This window comes from Rhinopithecus roxellana, chromosome 20, assembly GCF_007565055.1.
Source record: "Rhinopithecus roxellana isolate Shanxi Qingling chromosome 20, ASM756505v1, whole genome shotgun sequence".
Classification (NCBI taxonomy): domain Eukaryota; kingdom Metazoa; phylum Chordata; class Mammalia; order Primates; family Cercopithecidae; genus Rhinopithecus; species Rhinopithecus roxellana.
The window spans coordinates 52,278,369-52,288,587 of NC_044568.1; positions in this window are offsets into that span (position 1 = coordinate 52,278,369).

The window sequence follows — 10,219 nt, forward strand, 5'->3', positions numbered from 1 at the left end:
AGCATATGAGGATTGCATAAATCATCCATGCAGCCCATCTACCACCACGTGGAGTTTGGCACAGAGCAAACAGTTTCTAAATGGAAGTCATCATGATCAGGTGGGCTGTCAACCTCTCTGAGCCTCCGTTTGCTCTTCTAGGGAATGGGGACAATGCAATGGGAACCTGAGGATTGTGTGAAATTGCGCAAATGCATGAATGTGGGCTGGGGTAGTAAGAGGGAGGGCCCTCCAGCGGCCCACCTAGGGTCCTATCTAGTGGATGCTCCCAGTGCCCACCCATTGCTATGATGCCAGCAGCCCACTGCAAGCATCCTCTTCCTTTCCAAGGTTCTCTCTCGTGCATGAATAGGTGTGGCGGAGGTGGGGGCTCCTGAAGACCAACCAGGGGTACTAGGGACCTTAGACTCTCGGGAGCAGCCTGCACCCGATACCAGGAGGGGTCAATAGATAAATACCCCTGCCTCCTTGCCCCTTAGTGGTGGTGTGGTGGGCAAGTCGGAGGAACTGTTCTTCTCAAACTGTCACGTGCTGTCAGTGGAGATCTGGTTCAAAGGCAGAGGTCTGGGCTGGGGTCTGTGATTGTGCATCTCCAACCAGCTCCTGGGGGGTTGGCTCATGTCGATGGTCCACAGGCCACACTTTCAGTAGCGAGGCTTCATAGCTGCCCAGAGGTTCCCAAGTGGAACTGAGCCCTGGCTGCCGGCCATAGAAACCTGTTCGCTAACCTGAACCGACTCCTGAAGTTCCCCATCTCAACCTCTCTTCTTGGGACTGCCTTCCAAATAAACCACTTCCACTTGGATCCTGTTTGGGGCCCCAACCTCAGAGGACGCTCCCGCACTCCGCCTATCAGCTGGATGGCCTCGAGCAAGTCACTTGGCCTCTGTGGGCCTCAGTTTCCTTAATCTTCAAATGGAGACAGTAACCAGGAGGTGTAGAAGACGGCGTGAATGAACACGCGCAAAGAACCGGAAATGCTAGCACCAGTGGAGGTTTGCACAGCTGTGCTGGAGAAGAGTAAGGCTGATCCCCGTTGCTACAGCGTTGCTGGGGTGTTGGGCTCTCAGTGAACCGGACGCTTCATCAAAGGCTGGGGATGCTCTGTAGGTGGGAATGGGTGCCTCTTTGGAGCAAATCCAGAGTGAAGATTTATGTTGAACCCAAAACATCACTCCCCTATTCTTATTTTTTATCTGTTCTTCTTTAAATACGTCCTGGGGAAATGGTTCCTAACGTCTACAGTTTATTTTTCATTTATTTTTAATGCCAAAGCCAAGCATACTGATTAAAACCAACAATAAAAAAGCTTCGTGAATGGCTCCCCCAAAGTGTGTGTTGGGGGAACATGGGGCACAGTAAATGGCAAATGAAGAGGAAATAGATGGAAATTAATGGTGCCGGCTGCCGACAAAGCCCGTTAACCCTAACCCTGGTGTGTCCGGGGAAAGTTCCCAGGTTCCAAGCGGCCAGGGAACGTTCTGGTCTTGAAACTTGGGATTCATGTTGTATTCCTCCAGGAAGGGAGGTTGGGAGGGAGAAAAGTGTGAAAACAGATGGAAATGTAATTTTTTAATGACAGCAGCAGATGGCAAAAAGACACAAGAGTGTATTCACACCATGTCGGAGCCATTTGAGAACGCCTGGCCCAGCCGTAATGTGCGCGGCGGACTGTCACAATGGCTCCCCGGCCAAACCCAGGAGCCGGCGCGCTGCAGGCAGGAACATGCTGGTCCCCCAGGGAGGTGTGGGCCGGGCTGCCAGGCTGTGCAGAGCTACAGGTAGATGGGGAAATACCTGTGGCCACCTGGGTTGGATCTGGAAGCTTCCCTGTGCCTGGCTTTTCTGGGCAGAGTGTAGCTGGTCCATGGGCTCTAGATTCAGACCCCACTCTTGGTGCCTTGGCTGCTCGGCTCACCTGCCTCCAGGTGAGTCTCCTGATGCTATACTGCATCCTACCCTCGACTTCATGCACCCTAAATTCCCTTCTAAAGTGTATATCTAGGCTGGTCATGGTGGTGTGCACCTGTAATCCCATTGTTTTGGGAGGCTGAGGCAGGAGGATGGCCTGAGCCCAGGAGTTCGAGGTTGCAGTGAGCTATTATCACGCCACTGCATTCCAGCCTGGGGAACAGAGCAAGACCTGGTCTCGAAAATAAATAGGCTGGGTGTGGTGGCTCACACCTATAATCCCAGCACTTTGGGAGGCTGAGGCGGAAGGATTCCTTGAGCCCAGGAGTTTGAGACCAGCCTGGGGAACAAAATGAGACCTTGTCTCTACAAAAAATCAAAAAATTATCTGGGTATGGTGGTGCATGCCTGTGGTCTCAGCTATACAGAAGGCTGAGGCAGGAGGACCACTTGAGCCCAAGAGGTCAAGACTGTAGTGAGCTGTGATTGCACCACTACACTCTGGCCTGGGTGGCAGAGTGAAACCTGTCTCAAAAATATTAATAAAATAAATAAAATGCAGCTCTGTCATGTCACCCCAGTGTTTCCTATAATGAGATGGCTTGCCTTAAAGGGCTTCTCATTGCCTTCAGGATCAAGTCCAAGTTCTTCAAAGTAGCTCGCAAGGGCAGGCCCCTTCAGGCTGGCCCCCACCCATCTTTCTGGCTTCACCGCTGGCCCCCGCCCTGGTGGGATGCTGCACTCAGTGGGAGAGGAACGCCTGGCAGGGCTGTTGAGAGACAAGCCTTGCTGCTGCCTAGAGGACAAGCCACTGTCTATTGAGCAAGGCTGTGCCAGACACCACTGAGGACTTTACCTGCGTCAGTCCCTTTAAGCCTTGCAACAGCTCCAGGAAAAGGTGATGTTCAAAATAAGCCTCAGGTGAAGTGGTAGGGGCCCAGTCCATCAGACCCACTGCTGCTGGCCAGAAACACTGGGCCATGAGCACCAGGTGGAATCAGCCCTGCAGGAGGTCACGTGGTTGCCCCCCTTGCAGACCAAGGTGCGCTGCATGCCCAAGTGTCACAGCAGGAGTCGTAGAGGTGTCGACAGCACCCGGAGCACGTGGGACGCCCCGCTTGCGAAGTCATCCTTTCCTATTCTCAGGGCCCTGCTCCGTGCCATATCCCTGGCTTGTTTCAGTGGAGGCAGGGCAGGAAGAGTTACCCCCGAAGAGGTGTTCTCCATTCTGTGTGTCTTTTTGGTTGTGCCACTGTTTTTCTAGCCCCCTCCGCAGCTCAGTGTTGACACCACCAGCTGCTAGCTACTGCTTTCCCCTAAGCTCCCCACAGGAGACCCCAGGAGACAGGCTGGGCTCACTTGATGCCACAGCAGTGGCTCCTTACCTTAGCTGAGGAGTCTGGAAAATTCTGTTGTCCTGGCCCTGCCCCTAGAGGTGCTGATTTCTTTGGTCCAGGAGGAGGCCTGGTCATGGGGCAGGTGGTTCTACTGCAGATGGGGCTGGGAGTTTGAGGAGCCTCTCCCCCATCTCCTCATGTCTTCACTGCAACTCATCATTTTCCTAGGCCGCTGGTCTCCTCACTGTAAGAGGGTGAATTAAGGGTCGAATTAACACACTCTGTGCAGGTGACCCACAGGTGCTCAGCCCCAGAATGACCTGTGCAGGTGCCTCAGTGGGCAGGTCTCGCCCCAAGTGCTGCCAGCCCAAAAGTCAGACACACGTGTGAGTGGCCCACAGAGCACCCGGTCTCCTTGCAGGCACTCAGTCTCAGGGGCCACCTTGCAAGCACTGTTTCCCACATGCTGGGCAAAGCATCCCATCATTGCTGAAACATGACTGCTTTAAAATAGCACAACCAAGTCTCATTTTTGGAGGACCATTTGGCCTGTCTAAATTCTAATGTCACCAGAAGATACTGTTGCCGATTATCCCGAAATAGGTTCACAGATTCCACGGTGTTATAGTTTTAAGGCTGGGTGTGGTGGCTTATGCCTGTACCTAGCACTTTGGGAGCCCAAGGTGGGAGGATCACTTGAAGTCAGGAGTTCAAGACCAGTCTGGACAACACAGTGAGACCCCCATCTCTACACAAGATACAAAAATTAGCCTGACATCGAGACACATGCCTGTAGTCCCAGCTACTCATGAGGCCAAGGGAAGAGAATCACTTGAGCCCAGGAGACTGAGGCTGCAATGAGCTGGAATCATGCCACTGCACTCCAGTCTGGGTAACAGAGTGAGACTCCATCTCAAAAAGCAAAAACAAAAAAGAAACAATAACAAAAAAAACCACCCACAATAAATAAAATAAAATAGTTTATTTATATTCTCTTTTTTTTTTTTTTTTTTTTTTGGTTTTTCTTGAGACAGAGTCTTGCTCTGTCGCCCAGGCTGGAGTGCTGTGGCGCAATCTTGGCTCACTACAAGCTCTGGTTCCCAGATTTACACCATTCTCCTGCCTCAGCCTCCCAAGAAGCTGGGACTACAGGAGCCCGCCACCACGCCTGGCTAATTTTTTGTTATTTTTTAGTAGAGACGGGGTTTCGCCATGTTAGCCAGGATGGTCTCGATCTCCTGACCTCATGATCCATCCGCCTTGGCCTCCTAAAGTGCTGGGATTACAGGTGTGAGCCACCGCGCCCAGCCTATATTATCTCATATTTATTTATTTTTTTGAGATGGAGTCTCGCTCTGTCTCCCAGGCCTGAGTGCAGTGGTGCGATCTTGGCTCTCTGCAACCTCCACCTCCCAGGTTCAAGTGATTTTCCTGCCTCAGCCTCCCAAGTAAGTGGGATTACAGGCACCGGCCATCAAGCCCAGCTAATTTTGCATTTTTAGTAGAGACGGGGTTTCACCATGTTGTCCAGGCTGGTCTCGAACTCCTGACCTCAAGTGATCCGCCCGCCTCAGCCTTCCAAAGTGCTGGGATTACAGCGTGAGCCACTGCACCCAGCCACTCTCATGTTTATTGCAGCACTATTCACAATAGTCAAGATATGGAATCAACCTAAATGACCATCAACGGATGAATGGATTAAAAATGGGGTACAGACCGGGCGTGGTGGCTCATGCCTGTAATCCCAACACTTTGGGAGGCGAGACAGGTGGATCACCTGAGGTCAGGAGTTCGAGACCAGTCAGGGTAACATGGTGAAACCTGTCTCTACTAAAAATACAAAAAAAAAAAAAAAAAGATGGGTGTGGTGGCACATGCCTGTAAACCCAGCTACTCGGGAGGCTGAGGCAGGAGAATCGCTTAAACTCGGGAAGTGGAGGTTGCAGTGAACTGAGATCAAGCCATTGCACCCCAGCCTGAGCAACAAGAGCAAAACTCCATCTCAAAAAAAAAAAAAAAAAAAAAAAAAAAAAAAAAAAAAAAAAGTAGGTATATATACACCATGGAATACTATTCAGGCTTAAAAAAGGAGGAAATTCCATAATTTGTGACAACATGGGTGAACCTAGAGGACAGCAGGCAAACTGAAATAAGCCAGTCACAGAAAGACAAATAATACTGCGTGATCTCATTATGTGGAATCTAAAAAAGTTGACCTCATAGAAGTAGAGAGTAGAATAGAATAGCAGGGGAAGGAAGGGGAAGTGGGGAATGGGGAGATGGGGGTCAAAGGGTACAAAGTCTCATTTAGACAGGAGATCTGGCCAGGCATGATGGTTCATGACTGTAGTCCCAGATGGGAGGATCACTTGAGCCCAGGAATTTGAGACCAGCCTGGGCAACATAGTGAGACCTCATCTCTACTAAAAAAAAAAAAAAAAATTAGCCAGGCATAGTGATGCATAATTGTAGTCCCAGCTACTCAGGAGGCTGAAGCAGGAGGATCACTTGAGCCTGGGAGGTCAAGACTACAGTGGGCTGTGATCACGCCACTGCACTCCAGCCTGGGCAACAGTGAGACCCTGTCTCAAAAAAAAAAAAAAAAAAGAAAAGAAAAAAAGAAAAAAGAAAAAGACAGGAGATGTACTGCATAGCATGGTGACTACAGTTAATAATCATGTATTGTCTACTTCAGAATAGCTAAAAGAGTATATTTTAAATGTTCTTACCATAGAAAAATAAGAAGTATTGAAGGGGATGGATAGGTTAATCCACCTGACTCGATCAGTCCACAATGTACACCTGTGTCAAAACATCACGGTACCCAGTAAATATGTGTCATTATTGTCAATTAAAAATGAAAGAAAACATAAAATGCAAAACAAAAACACTTCTATGTGCATCTCCTGGCACCTGTATTAAGCTCAACTTGAGTTCATACTGACGTCTCCAACCCTAATTCATCTCCATGGGACTCATTCCAGCTTTCTAGGGGAGGCGTTTTACAGAACAGAAAATGATGCTGGGAGACCCCCGACCTCCCCATCTTAAGTAGCAGCCCCACCTTCACCACTGCCATCTTCCCCTCCCCTTTGGTTTCCTTCTGTCTGTTGACTCTGTTTCCCCCACCCTGAGGCCAGGTGGGAGGACTGGCACTCAGCTGGGTGCTGGGAGTGGCTCAGAGATGGCCCAGATTGGGGCAAATCACTTCACCGGTATTCTCAATCATAAAAACCTCTTGGGAGTTTCTTGAGTGTGCTGTGTACCTCGGTCTACCCCGGATTTGTCAATCAGAAAGTCTGAGCCTGAGGCTTAGAGAGGGGCATTTTTCAAAACAACTTTATAGGCCGGGCGTGGTGGTTCACGCCTCTAATCCCAGCACTTTGGGAGGCCAAGGTGGGTGGACTGCTGGAGTCCAAGGGTTGTTTGAGACCAGTCTGGGCAACATGGCAAAAGCCTGTCTCTACCAAAAACAAAAAATACAAAAATTAGCTGGGTGTGGTGGCATATCTGTAGTCCCAGCTACTTGGGAGGACAAGGTGGGAGGATGATTTGAGCCTAGGAGGCAGAGGTTGCAGTAAGCTGAGATTGTACCACTGCACTCTAGTCTGGGTGACAGACCCCGTCTCAAAAATTAAAAACGGGCTGGGCATGGTGGCTCATGCCTGTAATCCCAGCACTTGGGGAGGCCAAGGGGGGCAGATCAAGAGGTCGAGATTGAGACCAGCCTGGCCAACATGGTGAAACCCCATCTCTACTAAAAACACAACAATTAGGCTGGGCGCGGTGGCTCATGCCTGTAATCCCAGCACTTTGGGAGGCTGAGGCGGGCGGATCACAAGGTCAGGAGATCGAGATCATCCCGGCTAACACGGTGAGACTGTAGAGATGGGGTCTTGGCATGTTGCCTAGGCTGATCTCAAATTCCTGGCCTCACGTGATCCTTCTGCCTGTTCTCTACTAAAAATACAAAAAATTAGCTGGGTGTGGTGGCGGGCACCTGTAGTCCCAGCTACTCGGAAGGCTGAGGCAGGAGAATGGTGTGAACCCAGAAGGCAGAGCTTGCAGTGAGCCAAGATCCTGCCACTACACTCCAGCCTGGGAGACAGAGCGAGACTCTGTCTCAAAATAAAATAAAATAAAATAAAATAATTAATTATAAAACAAACAAAACAGCTTTATTGAGGCATAATTCACATACTGTAAAATTCCCCCTTTTAAAGTGTACAATTCAGTGGTTTTTAGTATATTTACAGATTTGTGCAACGATCACCACTATCTAATTCCAGAACATTTCTGTCACCCCAGAAAGAAACCTTGTACCCCTAACTCCTCATTCCCCCTCCTCCAGCCCCTGGCAACCACTAATTCACTTTCTGTTTCTATGGATCTACCTATTTTGGACATTTCATAGGAATGGAATCATATAATATGTGGACTTTTGTGTCTGACTTATTTCACTTAGCATAACATTTTGTTTTGTTTGAGACTGAGTCTCGCTCTGTCAACCAAACTGGAGTACAGTGGTGCAATCATGGTTCACTGCAGCCTCCACTTCCCAGGCTGAAGCAATCCTTTCACCTCAGCCTCCTTAGTAGCTGGGACTACAGGTGTGTGTCTGTGTCAGTGTGCTGGGCTTTTTTTTTTCTTTTGAGACAGAGTGCTGGAGCGCAGTGGCATAATCTTGGCTCACTGAAACCTCCATCTCCTAGGTTCAGGTGATTCTCCTGCCTCAGCCTCCCGAGTAGCTAGGACTACAAGTGTGTGCCACCACACCTGGCTAGTTTTTGTATTTTAGTAGAGACAGGGTTTCACCATATTGGCCAGGTTGGTCTTGAACTCCTGACCTCGTGATCCTCCCATCTTGGCCTTCCAAAGTGCTGGGATTACAGGCGTGAGCCACCACGTCCCGCCTTTTTTTTTTTTTTTTAATGTGGAGATGATATCTCACTATGTTGCCTAGGCTGGTTTCAAACTCCTGGGCTCAAGTGATCTTCCCATCTCAGCCTCTCAAAGTGCTGGGATTACAGGTGTGAACCACCGCTGGTATCACATTTTTGAGGTTCATCCACGTTGTAGAGTGTACCAGGACTTCATTATGATTTGCAGCCGAATACTACTCCATCGTATGAATAGGCACCGTTTATCCAGACATCACTGGGTGGCCACTGGGCTGTTTCCACATTTTGACTATTATGAATCGTGCTGCCATGAAGGGAAAGACACAAGTACACCAAGTGATTCTCACGCACTCAGGCTTGAGGCATCAGGAGAGCACCCTTTTGCAACCTGTAAAGCTGCACACTTTCCCATCCTGTTCTTTCCAAAGCCCGGTGAGGCTAGCGGCAGCCCTGGCCCCATTTTACAGATAAGGACACCGAGGCTCTGTGATGTGGACAGCCAGGCTCCGGTAGCCCTCCTAGCCATCCCACAGCAGCCTCTCTGAACCTCGGCTTTCTCATCTTTTCCTTTGCTCTTTTATAGGCTGGACAAATTAGGAAGTGAACCCTCGTCAGCTTTGGAACACAAATATTTGCCAGTGAAGAAAACATTCCCTCATCAATCAAAACCGGGACAGGCTGGCACATATGTCTGCAGCCGCCTCAGGGAGGTTCTGTTTTAGGAGGGGCCAGGTGGCCCACAGCTCCCCCTCCTCCCTGAACACGGCAGGATCCTTCTCTTCCTACTTCATTTTGAAGATGCAGAGACAGGGGTTCAGAGTGGCCACTTGCCCTTGGTCACACAGCATCCAGAGTGACCTTTTATTTCTTCTCTTCAAGCATATTTGTATTTTCTCTTTTTATTTTTATTTATTTTAATAGAGATGGGGTCTTGGCATGTTGCCTAGGCTGATCTCAAACTCCTGGCCTCAAGGGATCCTTCTGCCTCTGCCTCCCAAAGTGCTGGGATGATGGGCGTGCCTGGCCAAGAGTATGCGTCTTCACACACGAACGTAACTCAGCGAGAACTCCAGGTCTGTAAAGGACAACTTCCAAGGCAGATACACAAACAGACACAGCTATGTGAGCAGCCCTGTGAGCTTTAAGGCTTTATTTCACCTTCCTGGGGCTTTAGGGAGGTCGGACAGGAGAGCACCTGGTTAGCTGGGGGAGGGGGCAGGGGGCAGGGGCAGCTTTCCTGCTGGAATTCCAAACCCTCGAATCCTGGTGTCTCCTGTGATTTTTCTCGGGGCCTAATCATCAGGGTTTTAAATTCGACTGCAGTCGTAGAATAGCACTTCACCTCCAGGAAGCTTTCCTGGCCATGACCACCCCATCAAAATCACCTGGCCCTGGATGAAATTCAGCTTTCTGTCCTCCCCGTGACTCCTGCATCCCAACTCCCAGGAGCGTGCACACAAACAATGGGCACCTGCGAAGGGATTCTGACACAGGTGAGCTTCAGACACCGCTCTGGCTTCACCTGCGCCCACTGTGCAGGGGCAGCCGGTCCAGCGAGCAGGTGAGTATCTGCTCAGGTGGTGCAAACCTGCCGCTCCTGTCTCATCTGGGACTGCTGCCGAAGTGCACATTCTGAGCCCCTGCTCTGAAGTGTCCCAATTGGAAGCTGTGGGATGGGATGTAGGAATCTGCATTTTTATAGATTTTTTAAAATAATGGGTGCAGAGAGGGCAGAAGATTGTGAAATTAATGGAAACAAGGTCTTCCCTCATCGCTCTGTCAGCCCAGGTGATGCCTAGTCCAGGGCCCCGTGCTGAGTTTGGGCCAATAAATGCATGTATTCCTGGTCTGGCACGATGCTCCACACCTGTAATCCCAGCACTTTGGGAGGTCGAGGTGGGAGGATCGCTTGAGGCCAGAAGTTCAAGACCAGCCTGAGCAACATAGGGAGATTCCCAAATCCACGAAAAGTTGTTTAAAAATTAAAATAAAATAAATGCTTTCACTGTTGGCCCCACGCAGAACGCCGGCGTAGAAGCGGCCGGGAACCCCACCCCCGGCTCTTGACTA